Source organism: Penaeus vannamei, chromosome 24 (assembly GCF_042767895.1).
Source record: "Penaeus vannamei isolate JL-2024 chromosome 24, ASM4276789v1, whole genome shotgun sequence".
Lineage (NCBI taxonomy): Eukaryota > Metazoa > Arthropoda > Malacostraca > Decapoda > Penaeidae > Penaeus > Penaeus vannamei.
The window spans coordinates 3,062,304-3,067,897 of NC_091572.1; positions in this window are offsets into that span (position 1 = coordinate 3,062,304).

The window sequence follows — 5,594 nt, forward strand, 5'->3', positions numbered from 1 at the left end:
TCTCTGCTCTCTGTCCCCGCGCGTCGAAGCCGTTCGGTCACGCTTTCGAACACGCCCGCCATGCGCAGTGACGTAAAAAAAAAACAAAATAAAAAATGAATGAATAGAAATATAGAAAACGTTCTAAAAAAAAATAGATAAAAGAAATAATGAAAAATAAACCAGAAAAAGATGAATATTAGAATATGTAATAAATAGAAACTATGATGATAAATACATAGAAAATATGATAATGAATATATAGATAGAACAAATGCCAATAAATAGATACAAAAGTAATAAACACCAAAAATACGATAATAGTTTTTAATAAATGATCATAAGTAAATAGAAAGAAAAGGTAAACAGAAGATCAAATAAACAAATGATAATAAATAGAAAGAAATGATAAACAGACGAACAAATACACAAATAAAGTGAACTAAAAGCAAAATGAAAGAGAGAGACAAATAAACAAATAAAGTGAACTAAAAGCAAAATGAAAGAGAGAGACAAATAAACAAATAAACAACTAAAAGCAAAATGAAAGAGAGAGACAAATAAACAAATAAACTGAACTAAAAGCAAAATGAAAGAGAGAGACAAATAAACAAATAAACTGAACTAAAAGCAAAATGAAAGAGAGAGACAAATAAACAAATAAACAACTAAAAGCAAAATGAAAGAGAGAGACAAATAAACAAATAAACTGAACTAAAAGCGAAATGAAAGAGAGAGAAATAAACAAATAAACAACTAAAAGCAAAATGAAAGAGAGAGACAAATAAACAAATAAACAACTGAAAGCAAAATGAAAGAGAGAGACAAATAAACAAATAAACTGAACTAAAAGCAAAATGAAAGAGAGACAAATAAACAAATAAACTGAACTAAAAGCAAAATGAAAGAGAGACAAATAAACAAATAAACTGAACTAAAAGCAAAATGAAAGAGAGAGACAAATAAACAAATAAACTGAACTAAAAGCAAAATGAAAGAGAGAGACAAATAAACAAATAAACTGAACTAAAAGCAAAATGAAAGAGAGAGACAAATAAACAAATAAACAACTAAAAGCGAAATGAAAGAGAGAGACAAATAAACAAATAAACTGAACTAAAAGCAAAATGAAAGAGAGAGACAAATAAACAAATAAACAACTAAAAGCGAAATGAAAGAGAGAGAGAGAGAGAGGCCCCCGCAGGTCCGCAGAAGGTGTGTATAAATTGTTGCCCGGAGACGCTCTCCTTCGCCGGTGATTCACGCGGGTGTGAGCGGGCTTCAAGGGCGAGGTCTTCGAGGGCGAGGTCGGTGAGGGGCGGAGGGGGGAAGAAGGAGGGAGGGGGGAAGGAGGAGGGAGGAGGGGGAGGAAGGGGGTAGGAGGTAGAGGGAGAGGGGAAGGAGGAGGAGGGGGAAGAGGGAAAGGGGGTAGGAGGAGGGAGAGGAGTCTGGGGAAGGGGGAAGGAGGAGGAGGAGGGGGGGGGAGTGGGCGGGGCAAGGGTGTCGGCTCTGGATGATCGGCGGCAAATCGGGTTCAAGTAAAAGGCCGATTCAGGTTTATGTCATCAGTATCTTTATTTCGTGTCTAAAAAAAGAAAAAGAGGAAGAGAGCGAGAGAAAGTGAGAGAGAGAGAGAGAGAAATAGAAATTATGAGGATAATGAAAAGTATGAGAATAATGAAAATCATAGAGAATTCATCATCCTCACATCCTCATAACCCCCACTTCCCCTCCACCCCTTCCCACCACCCCTCCCCCTTCACCCCTTCCCCCCTCCCCCCTCCCCCCCCCTCCTCCACATCTCGTATTTCTTTCCCTGAGACGATCTCGGGGAAGGGGAATTTCCTACAAGATCCTTCCCTTTCTCACGGGGATCACGGGGTCCTCCTGAGGCTGATGACGTCATCGGAGGAGGCGGAGGACACGCCGAGGATGTCGCTAAGATAACCGCAAGGTCTGACATCCCGTGCGGGCGCGTGCGTGCGCTCTCTATCTCTCCTTCTCCTCCTTCTTCTCCGGTATGTGTCCTAGGATGAAATTTTACTACGACCTATTTTTAAGGGTGTGTCGCCTTTGCAGTTTCTCGCTTCTCGCTATTCTTTGCTTTCTTGGTTAGATTTCGTTGGTTTTTTTTCTGTCTCTTTCTCTCTCTTCTTTGTTCGTTTTATCTCTCTCTGTTTTTTTGTTTGTTTTTTTCTCTCTCTGTGTCACTCTCTCTCTCTTCTTAACAACAACATATATATATATATATATATATATATTTCTCTCTATCTCTCCTCTCTATCTCTCTCTCTCTCTCTCTCTCTCTCTCACTCTCTCTCTTTCTCTGTCTCTCCCTCCCCCCTCTTCTCTCTCTCCCTCCCTCCCTCTCTCTCTCTCTCTCTCTCTCTCTCTCTCTCTCTCTCTCTCTCTCTCTCTCTCTCTCTCTCTCTCTCTCTCTCTCTCTCTCTCTCTCTTCCTTGCTCGTTTTCTCTCTCTCTTTCTCTCTCTCTCTCTCTCTCTCTCTCTCTCTCTCTCTCTCTATCTCTCTCTCTCTCTCTCTCTCTCTCTCTCTCTTCCTTGCTCGTTTTCTCTCTCTCTGTTTCTCTTTGTCTCTCTCTGTCTCTCTCTCTCTCTCTCTCTCTCTCTCTCTCTCTCTCTCTCTCTCTCTCTCTCTCTCTCTCTCTCTCCTTTCTCCCTTCTTCTCTCCCTCTCCCTCTTTTTCTCTCTCCGTCTCCACTGACCTCCATCTCTCCCACCCCTCACTACCCTCCTCTACCCCTCTCTCTCTCCCTCCTCCCCCCTTCTCTAATTTCTTCCTCCTTCTGTCCCCCTCTCTCTCCCTGAGTGGGCGGGCGAGCGAGTGTCCCCAACGACGCCCAAAAGCTCGCGTGGGCGCCTCATCCAACGCATTTGGAATCACGACTCATTTGCGAGCAGATCTTGGGGCGATCTGGGCGTGAGCTCTTCTCTCTCTCCTTCGTTTCCACCACCATCATCATCATCCTTGTTCATATTTTCTTCTTTTTCTTCTTCGTCTTCTTTTTCTTCTTCTTCTTCTTCTTCATCGTCTGCTTCTTCTTATTCTTCCTCACACATTTTCCTATCCTTATCTTCCTCTCCCGTCTTCTTCTTTTTCTTCTTCTTCTTCTTCTTCTTCTCCTCCTTCCTCTCCTCCTCCTCCTCTCTCCTACCCCTCCTCCTCCTCATTCCCTCCTACCCCTCCTACCCCTCCTTCTCCTCCTCCTTCTCCCTCTCCCCTCTTTATTCCCCCTTGTTCTATCCCCCCTTTTTATCTCCTTGTGGTCCTCCTCCCTTCGCAGAGTCCCCCAGGCTCTCGACCTCTACATCTCCCTCAGATTAATTACATTACTTAATTTCATCAGATTAAGATTGTGATGGTTAATGATGCATAAATAAATAAATGAATAAATAAATGAATAAATAAATAAATAAATGAATAAATAAATAGATAAACAAATAAATAAATAGATAGACAGACAAATAAATAGATAGATAAACAAATAGATAAATATATAGATGAATAAATAGACAGAAAAATAAATAGATAGATAAACAAATAGATAAATAAATAGATGAATAAATAGACAGATAAACAAAAAAATAAATCAATAGACAGATAAACAAACGAATAAATAAATAGAGAGATAAACAAATTAATCAATAAATATGAAGATAACCAAATAAATAAATGAATTATAGATAAAGTTTTTGAAATAGAGAAAAGTAAAGAAAAAAGAAAAGGAAAGTTTGTGTAGTAACGAATGGAAAAAAAGATAAAGATAAAGAAAAAAGGAAAATATAAGAAGTATCTTAAAGAAAAAGAAAGTAGTTACGAATAAAAAATAATTATAACATTAATGAAAAGAAATGAATATAAGAAATCGTATTTTCGAGAAAAAAGAGAAACGAAAAATAAAAGTTTTAGATACGAATATAAAAAAGAAAAAGATTAACAAAAAATAAAAGCTAAAGAATCATCATTTAAAGACAAAAAAAAAGTGTTTAGAGGGACGTGACAAAAAAAAAAGTTTAAGAAAAGAAAAAGAAAAAAAAGGATTGAGAGGGACAGGGCAAGAAAAAGTAAAATAATTAAATAAATAAAATAATAAATGCATAAATAAATAAATAAATAACAAGTATTGAGAGGGACGGGACAAGAAAAAGTAGAATAATAATAATAATAATGAAAATAAAATATTGAAAGGGACAGGCCAAGAAAAAGTAAAATAAAAAATAAAATAAAAATAAAAAATATATAAATTAAAAATTGTTCAGAAGGACGTGACAAGAAAAAGAAAAAAAAAGTATTTAGAGGGACGGGACAAGAAAAAGTAAAAATAAATAAATGAATAAAGCATTTAGAAGTACGTGTCAAAAAAAAAAAAAAAAAAAAAAAAACATTTAAAGGGACTTGATAAGAAAAAGTAAAATAATAATAATAATAATTAAATAAAGTATCGAGAGGGACGGGACAAGAAAAAGAAAAGAAATAAAAACATTGACAGGAACAAAAAAAAAAAAAATAATAATAAATAAATAAAATAAAAATAAACAAGTATTGAGAGGGACATAACAAAGAAAAAGTAAAAAAAAAAAAACATTCAGATGGACGGTGCAGCAACTGTGTCTGTCTTCTGCGGTTCTCAAATGAGGAAAGATGGAGGCGACGACCCAGCCTTTTCTGCTGCTCTGTTTAAATGCCCGGATTTGAATTTAAATGCTGATCTTGGCTTTCGTCTTGTCTAGTATAACGTCTTTTTTCTCTTTCTTTTTTTTACGCTTTTTTTTGGGGGGGGGAGGTGGCTGTCACATCCGTCTGGTCAATAGAGACAATCTACCAAACTGACGGTTGTTGTTCGGGTAATTTCTCTGTCTTTCTTTCTCTCTTTCTTTCGCTTTTTCTCTTTTCTTTCTTTCTTTCTTTCTTTCGCATCTCTCTTTCTTTCTCTCTTTCTTTGGCTTTTTTCTCTCTCTCTTTCTTTAGATCTTTCTCTCATTCTCATTCTCTCTCTCTCTTTCTTTCGCTCTTTCTCTCATTCTTATTCTCTCTCTCACTTTCTTTCTCTCTCTTCTCTTCTCTTCTCTTCTCTCTCTCTCTCTCTCTCTCTCTCTCTGTCTCTCTCTCTCTCTCCCCTCTCTCTCTCTTCTTTCTTCTATTCTCTCTCTTCTCTCTTCTTTTCTCTTTCTTTTCCTCCCCTCTCCCTGTCTCCCATACACCCTCTATCCCTCTCCCCTCCCAACCTCCTCTTATCTCCCTCTCTCAATTTCTGTTTTTCTCATTTTTCTTTCTTTTTATTATTATCATTCTTCTTATTTCCTTTTTTTTTTCTTCTATCGTCCGGAGGTCCTGTTGGCTCAGTCGCGGCGGGATTTCCCTTCGCCCTCTCAGCTTCCCCGGCGCTGCGAGGGAGAGAGAGAGAGGAGAGGGAGGGAGGGAGGGGAGGGAGAGGGGAGAGAGGAGAGAGAGAGAGAGAGAGAGAGAGAGAGAGAGAGAGAGAGAGAGAGAGAGAGAGAGAAATGGGGGGAGAGGGAGGGAGGAGGGAGAGGGAAGAGAGAGATGAGGAGAGGAGGGAGGGAGGGAGAGGGAGGGGAGGGGGGGAGGGGGGATGGGG